Here is a 9258-nt window from a genome sequence, read left to right as displayed (position 1 = left end):
CTAGCATATAAATGTCATGGTATGTTATATCATCACTTCCTGGGGCGGTCTTACCACAGAGCGGCAAGGCAGATATCTTTGCGCAAAAAATGGCAGTTGTATGGAAGTTCTGTTGCAGTCCTACTGAAGAACAAGACTGGGTGTCATTCCTGTTCAGCCCCAAGTGTGGATTTAGCTAACTCATTTGCAACATCTTTTCTGTCTGTGAGGATTATGCCAGCTATCTTCGAAGCAGGTGGTGATATGGATGTGCTCTTTCCAAGCGATCTTACACACCTTGTCCCATACCCATGCTAAGAGTGTCCCAGAGATAATTGAGGAGACATACTGTCTCCACGACGTCCATCTAGCCTCCTTTACCACTCGCCAGCCTTGGCTCGGGCCCTTTTGTAATGGATCAAGGTTACATTGCTGGGGCGTTGCTTCAACTGCCTTAATGCAGCTTTTCTTGCTCTGACAGCTTGTTGGCATTCATCAGACCACCATGATACTGGAGGTCGATGATACTGACCACTACTTTTGGGAATGGATGCTTCTGCTGCAAGATGAATTCATGATGTGAAGGGATTAACAGCATCCTGAACACACTGGAAATCATTCACAGATCCAAGCAATACTACAGTTGATCTAAAAAGACTCCAGTCCAGATGTCCAGATGCACTATATTGGCTGGAATACCATTCACTTCCTCCAAAATTATTGGAAAGTGGTTGCTTCCATGACCTGCCAAGTGAAATTCAACTGTGAATCAGGTGAGCATATTGGCAGGTCTACATTGGAGTATGTCCCAATTTGAATTTGGAAATGTGTGGGAGTGTCATTGTTCAGTAAAACTGCATCTACTCTTAAGAACAACACTGCAGTGTTGTCTGCAGGTGGATGGCCGGGAAGGGAATATCCTGACCTACCATTACTGCTACTCCTCCATGAGGTCTATTATCAAAGGTCCCATGATGGGCTTGAACTTGGAATCCTATCAGGGAAATGGGATAATTTTCCTTGGTCGTAATCTCATAGGCATACACAAACTGGATTACATGAAGCTATCAGATGTTGCAGCTCTTCCCATTTTGCATGAATTCCCTAACAGTTCCATTGGATTAAGGTATCCAGTTCTTCAGATTACCTCTTCATAAAGTGTTTGGCAGCACTTGTGGTCAAGGTTTGCCCCACACCTTTAGGCTGTCCCTTTCCAGGATCTTAGGAGTATCTTTTGAAGGGTTGTTTATCTGTGGAACTAGTTTCCCCAGGCTTCTTTTGGAGAGGCTCAGGATTTCTTTGCCTGGGCAAAGGACGGACCTGAGCCTTTGCTTCAGGGGCATTCTGTCTAGCAGCAGAGGCCCCTGTGGATGTGGTGGCAGCTGGAGCTGTCACTGCTGAGGCCCCTGGAGCCCTGCCTGACGGTTCCAAAGACCCCACCCTGAGAGGAGTCTTTTGAAGATGCACAGGATTCCTTTGCCTGAGCAAAGAGCATACCTGAACCTTTGTTTCAGGAGCATTCTGCCTAGCAGCGGAGGCCCCTGTGGATGTGGTGGCAGTTGAAGCTGTCACTGTTGAGGTCTCTGGAGCCTTAACTGATGGCTCCAAAGACCTTACTTTGGGAAGAGGATTTTCCTCATTTCTGGTGGAACAACTCACCAGAGGCAGTTTCAACAATTGGGGACTGAGGTTTAAAGAAAGTGGCAGAGTGTGGTGTGCCCCTGGTGCATGAAGCACCAGAGGGCAAGGGTTGGTGGGAAGGAGGATGGGCTAGAACTGAAGCAAAGGACCTACCTGGCTGTGCAAACAGAACGTGGCCATGTTGCTTTGCCTCTGGAAAACTAACTTTCTCCTTGCTCCTTATCACCAATACTTCTTTTTCAAATTTGTACCTTTTACATTACTTTGAAGAAACTTCATGACCTTCTTTGCAGTGGTAACAGCATATTGGGCCTGGACAGTTGTCATCCCCTAGATGACCTGTTGTACTACACTTTACACACACTCTTGGTTGTCCATTTTCCTTAAAACAGCAAGAGTTGGCTCTATGCCCATAACCCTGGCAGTGAAAGCATCGCATAGGGTTGGGCACATATGGCTTTACCTTGAGGTGGTACCATGATAATGTAACAGATTCTGGGAGGATTAACATTTCAGAAGTTAGAAGGAGAGCTGGTGTTGACTGTTCCAAACCATCAACTTTCTTCTTGAAACGTTTTACTGCCACTGCATTAAAATTCTTTTGTTCCTCTAACAGTTTCTCCTCAGAATATCAGGTTTCAGGAAAGACATTTCCCTTACACTGGTTGAGTGTTTTGTGAGGAGAACATGACACATGAGCCCGAGGAATGTCACATATTAAACGCAGGCAGTCACTCTCGTCTGGTGACAAAACCTCAACTATCAGGCTACTATCTCGCTGTGGGGTGATGCAAGGATCACGTTGACAAACCTCAACTATTTTCCGATGTACTTCAAAAATATCAAGATTCATGACTGATACACCATCAATAGTCTTCACTAATAGGTACTTACTATATGAGATAGTTTCATATTTACCAGGTAATATTTCCTTAATGGATTGAGGAGGACTTTTCTTCTTACCTGGTTTGGGAGCCTGGGAACATTATGATTCCCATTCTTGCCCTTTGGAAGCTGGAAAGGTTCCAGAGTGACAACATGTGATGTTCCAGAGGGAATGGGCAGGGGATTGCGTGGGTCATCAGGGAGAGAGCTAAATCTTTATAAATTTGTAGAAATCATACAAATTAGATTTCTACATTTCCTCGTCCCCCACCCACCATGGAGTCCAATGAGGGGAAGCTATAGTTGGCACTCAAAATCTCCCAACAGCCACAGGGATAGTGAGGAAATATACACAGCCACTATTACAGTACTGATGGCAGTTGCGGGAGCTATGTGCTACCAACTGAACAGTGCCTGCTTCCACCTAGCCATATTTGATCAGCTGATTGACTTGACCGGACCTTGATCAAGCCAGCCGTCTAACACGGGACGCCACGCACGTGGTAGAGTTCTCCCTGGTCCAAGATGGAATGAACCAGGGGTGGGTGCACCATCCCCTCTCATAGGTCTTGGTGCACCAGGAAGCCATTTTGTCTCATCCCTCACTAGTGACCCCTCCAGTATGGGTAGCCCACTGGACTGGCTCACCAGATCATTGTGACCTCAAGCGCCCCACTGCGGCAAGGCGGCTCCCGTTAAGGGGGGCCAAAGCCGAGGAAGAGCTCCCTCTCCCTTAGGAGGGAGCCGTTGCCATGCTCCCTTCTAGGGGGCGCTTGGGACAGCGCGGAAGCATTGGGAATTGGTCCACCGATTCTCAGGACTTCTGCCCTGTGTCCTGCTAGTAGGAATCTCTCCCTGACCCCGAGGAACCGTTGATCGAAGCTCGATCATGGATTAGGTAATGCCACATAAGGTAAACCCAGGTAAAGTGGGTCTACCCTGAATGGCATGCTAACGATCGTAAATGTAAAGGTAAGGTAATTTTTTTCGACCCCTAATATTTTTTTACGACTTTCTGGAACAAGAACGCCCTATACTCATCACCAATGGCTATAGAATTTGGCTACATACCCAGGCAATCAGGGGACAGATTACAAATGAGGTCCTGTATCCTCATAAAATCCACCATCACTCACAAGTTCCTCACCCTCTCATTCAGCCACCCTGACTTCATGGCAGTCAGCTTATTCAGCCCACAGGGCCCCATTATCGTTTCACTGCCTCTATAAAACCAAACACTAATTTGCCTCTTGTTGACTTCAACAAATTATTCAATTATACAAACCTCCGAGTCTTCTTTGCCGAGGATAATAACACTAACCCACACGACAATACACCACAGCACTACCAATGCACATGGTAGCAAACTCTTTTCTGTTTTTGAAACCAAAGACTCCACTACATAGGACCCGACTTCTTCACCTCATATACACCCAGAGGAAAGGGCCGCCCTGATCTCGTTTTCGGGAACAACGCAGCACTTGCCTACCACACACACCTACAACCCGGTCCGAATGTTGGTTCAGACCACATACCCATCATAATTAAAATTTCCACATCACCACTACTAAACAAAGAAAGATGATCTTTTCGGTATAAACAAGCAGACTGGGAGTCGTTTAAATACAAATTAAATGATCAAAACTTTCAATTTAATCTTGACGGGCTTGATTCCCAAACAATAGATGAGCATTGGAATTACATCTTCGCCTCTATCACCTCAACTATGCTGAGCACCATCCCTAGGTCTCCGTATAAAACTCGCATATCATTTCAGGCATAGGAAAGGACAAAACGGCTCATGACCTATTTTCGAAGTCGTTTTACTCAAAGTTTAAACAGATTAAACTATGTTCGATGGGACTTATCAATTCTAAGATTTCACATCATCGATAGTCTTGATAACGACCGACAAAAATACTGGACAGATTTAGTTAAAATAATAGAATGTAACAGAGTTCGCAATGCACGGAAATTTTGGCAAACTATTAAACAACCAAAAGGTATCAACTACCCCCCCCCCTTCTCCTTCCTTATTCATAATAACGTAAATCAAAAAATTTTGAAGATCACCTTCCTCATTCCCTGTTCATTGACATAATTCAAGAAATTGGTACCTGGAGTCAAGAGAACAAGGTAAAACCTAACCCAGAACCAATTATACAACTGGATAGGTTGGACAACATCTGTGAACTCACAGCCCCCATCTCGTGTAAGGAAGTAAAAGAAAAAATAAAGAGCTTTCCTCGTAAGGCTCCAGGCTCACAGATCGAACATAACACTCTTATTCACCTTCCTGACAACCTTATACAAGCTTTGACTGACCTTTACAACACTACCGGCTATTTTCCCTCTCCCTTTAAAACTGCTTTAGTGGCCCTCATTTCTAAGCCACAAAAAGACCTGACTCACCCAAAGAATTACTGCCCTATTAGTCTACTCGAGACATTAGGCAAAATTTTCGAAAATTTGACTAAGGTGGTATCTTGAAGACCATAACCTTCTCTCACACAAACAATTCGCCTTTCGCTCGCATGGCTCGACGCAAAACGCACTCACTCATCACAAACTACATAAACAACAACACCAACCAACGACTAAAGATTGTCCTTGTCACTAAAGATACTGAGCGAGCCTTTGACAGGGTCTGGCATGCTGGCCTCAAGTACAAACTGTGCACTAAATTTAACTTTCCACCTTTGATTAAAAAGTTGCTTTGCAGTTTTCTTGATGACCGCTGATTAAAATTAAGATTCTTAAAGTTTTGGGCACCATTTCAATGCATGCTGGAGTACCTCAGGGTAGCATACTCAGCCCAATACTCTATACATTATGTAAAAAAAAGACAAACGACCGGCCAGACCCCACACACAGTCACTCACTGTCCTCTATGCTGATGACTGTATGCACTTAGCTCGACACAATGAAGTTTCAGGTGTGGTTCAGTGCATTAATGACGAACTCGACACCGTCTCGAGATGGGAGCATAAATGGCGTATCAAGAACTAATGCGAACAAAACAAAAGTTCCTCCTTACAACATTTACCTCAACACCTTCGATAGATTACAAGCACCTCTTCAAATGAAATCCTCTTGTTCCATCCTTGGTTTAACCTTTGATACCTACTTTCAATTTCACTTGCATGTCAATTCAAAGGCCACCTTAGCAAAAAAAAAAAACCCTTACATTCGCTTTTAAAAAGTGCGATTTAAAAGTGCGGCCCCTCACACTAAGCTGCATCTATACAAAACACTGATTAAACCTCCAGCTTGTTTGGAATAAAGCACTCAGATGAATCTATATGATAGATTGAGATCGATTTATTACAACATCTCAACTCCACGAGGATGCTTCTTCCTCTGAACATCGAGTGGCGTAGGTTGGTCTGTAAACAGACCGACACACTCGGTGCTTGGCATACCAACTGGCCGGAGACCGGGATCAGGCCACGATCTTTTTTCTTTGGCCTGGGACGAAGAAGTGGATGCAGTTTTTTAGGCTTGGCCACATCCTTGGAAGCCACCTCCTATTCCTTCATTTTCCCCTTTCCCCTTCCCCTATCCCTTGTTTTGTTCAGTGTTTGTTTTGTTTGTGTTCTCTCGTTCTGTTTTTAACATAGCTTGTTGTTTTCTTCTGGATTGTGACCTTTTAATTTCTTAATTAAAGTTTAACCTCTCCTTTGCCACAGCTCTCGCATCCCTGCTTTTAAATACTTTCACCTCGTCGCCTGACGCCTACATGACTGCATACGTGAGCCTCACTATCACATTATCCTTTGCCATAGTTTGGACCCAACATCCTATATCCTTACCCCACCATCCCACTGGTTTTGGTTTCTGGCACGTGACACTTGCGGCTAGTACTCATGCCAGGACCATAACTCCTTTGTTGTAAGGATGTATGCGAACCAAGGAAAGGAAAGTGTCACGGGCAGTGGTGTTAATCCAATCTTGTCCAATCCAATCCAATCTCCGTAAGTCCTGTTGCTGACGATGGGGACCCTTCTGTTGACACAGGTGGGAATGACCAGCCCCTGATAAGTGACCACCTCCGAGCTTCAACCTGCTTCAACAGCATAGGTTAATGGAGGGATAGCCCTGGACTCACGGTCAAGAAGCCCGTGCTCAGAGCACACCGCAGATGGTGCCTAAACTGTTAACTTTTATCCCAACCTCCCTGGTTAGCCGAGAATCCAACTGTTGTTCGGTATAACAAGGTCCTGGGCCGCGCGCCCTCACTAACTTCTCACGAGAACGCCGCGAGCGCGCTCCAGTGCAGGCGCGCGCTCAAGGTCGTAGGGTACGTGTACCTTATGCACCGAGAGTTGGCCGGCCGCCCTCCTGCGCAGCCTCGTGTGGTGGAGGGGAAGCCCCGCACGCCCGACCCGCACCGTACACAAAAGATTCAAGATGGTGCTGGGCCACCCCCACCCCACCCCTCCTTTCAAAGAACCCATTACAACTTTTACCCCAAGCTTTACCCTGCAGGCTGGATTAAGCCCCGGCTCCTTTTTCTTCTCCTAAAATTCATTTTCATCCACCCCTATCCCCATTCTTCCTTCCCACTCTTCTTTCCAAACTTCCACCTACAAGATAGGCATCATTGTTTGGAACCCTTTCTTCCTCCTTCTCCAGTCAAACAGTCACCCAAAGGCTGTATCACCTCAGAGAGGGAGTTCTAGTCCTGCACCTCTAAGAGGAGGTTCCAGTAGCAGACCACTTTTTTTTTTCGTTCGTTTGAGACTTGCAAAGTTCTGGCTTTGCCCGAGCCCTTCATACATATGGCCCGGCCTGTCAGCTATTTATTTATATTATTTTATTCTCTGCCACTCATTACCAGCCCGGCGGCTGTTGTAGGTATACCATGTCTCAGAAATTGTGTGTGCTCACAATTCTGTAAGTAATGTACCAACGTGGCATTCGGCTCACCACAATGCATGCAACACCTGTCTTCATGGTCAATTGTCTCTATGATCTGCCATGCGCAATGGTAACCTAGTCTGATTCGGTGACGACATGACTTCGGTACTTCTATGATTGTGTAGTGATGTACATGTTAGTCCCCAGGGGCCCCAACTACCAGAAGGGTGCCTAAGGGGCCAGGGTCCCCCATGAAGGTGAGTGGGCATCTGTAGGTAACCCCCCCCTTGCTGTCCAAAGTGCCTACTACTTTGATGTTTCCCCGGGAATTGACCTTGTGGATGTCACAGGGGGAAAACTTCTTAAATGGACAGTGTGTGGATGTAATTTGGATTAGATAAGCCAGATCACTGTGAAAGTCGAGGAGAAAAGCAAGGATAGGGGAAAAGCTAAGAAACAAGTACAAGATGTAAGGAGAGGGAAAATGAAAGGAAAAATGTAGGGAGAACTAAGAAAGGAGATAGGTCAAGTATGAGGACCGAGGCTGTAAGTGATAATTGTGCAAAACAATAAGATAAAATCATAAAATAGGCAAAATACATAAAACGTAATATATAAACAACGTCACAATCGGCAAAACAGTAAAACTATGGCAATCACACAGTCCATCAAAACACCGGCACGCAAGCACCGCCGCACAACACGTGTCTGACAGTGTACTGTGACAGCAGGTATGCAGCATCAGATACATACACACCCACATATACATAGTGCACGCAATTCGACACGCGTTCACCCCAATCACGCACACATACACGCACACCAACATACGTAAATATACCGACACATATGCACGTTCTCGTACATAGACTGTGTTCACACACACAACGCACACATGCTCGTGCACGCAATGAGAGCATACACACACGGGAGCGCACGAGAGAGCATCATCTGAAAGGGCCGGCGGGGTGCAGCAGTACAGTATGAAACAATACAGAATCCGTCCCGCATCCGGGCGAAGCAGCCAGCGGAAAACTGTAAGAGGAAACCAGCTGTGCTCGACAGTACAGAGAGGATTGGACTTGAGAAAAAATGCATGTCAACATACCCCAGGAATACAGCACCATGTCGGAACCAATCCGTCATCCTCCCACCTCTGCCTCACTTGGGAAATACAATGAATCATGAAAAAAACAGGATGATGATTCATACGTTCCCACACACTAACGGAAAAAAAATAAAGGCAGAAGGCAAAAAGTAAAAGTAAACAATAAAAAAAAACAGTAAGAGTGAGAGCAAGAGTAAAAAATAAAAGAGTAAATAGAGTAAGAGTAAAACACATAAAAAGTAGAGCAAAGAGTAAAACAATAAAAGTAAGACAGAGAAAACAAATAAAACGAGTTAGAGCAGAGTAAAATAAAATGTAAATGGACACATTAACAGTATGAGCAATAAATAGTTCACTAGTCTAACACACACAGGACAAAGTCAAGGAATTTAAAGCAAGGCATACACATGCATCCACTGAAGCCACGTTATCGAGGAAAGCCAACGAAGTATACAGTGCTACAATGAAAGTTGGATTAAACACAGGCCAGTTCAGGACGGACCAGATGTATCGTTGACAGTGCTCAGGTTCGTCAAATGGAACCTCAGGTCATCCTCAAGACAAAGCACTCCTGGCTGCCGACAGTCCGTAAATGATTAGCGTGCGCCCTTATAGCCTGTCTAGGCTCAGTCTGGATTGGGACATAGAACAGGACTAGACGTTTAATACCCAGCTGGTCCCTCATCGTTGCTCCAAATGGCGTCGTTGTCAACTCCTGGTGATAACACCTAGTCAGCAATCTCTGGAGCAAAAGATCCGATGGATGCACTTACAAGGCCTCCCCA

The sequence above is a fragment of the Penaeus monodon genome, chromosome 36 (genome assembly GCF_015228065.2).
Source record: "Penaeus monodon isolate SGIC_2016 chromosome 36, NSTDA_Pmon_1, whole genome shotgun sequence".
NCBI lineage: Eukaryota > Metazoa > Arthropoda > Malacostraca > Decapoda > Penaeidae > Penaeus > Penaeus monodon.
Note: the sequence above shows the minus strand (reverse complement) of the source record.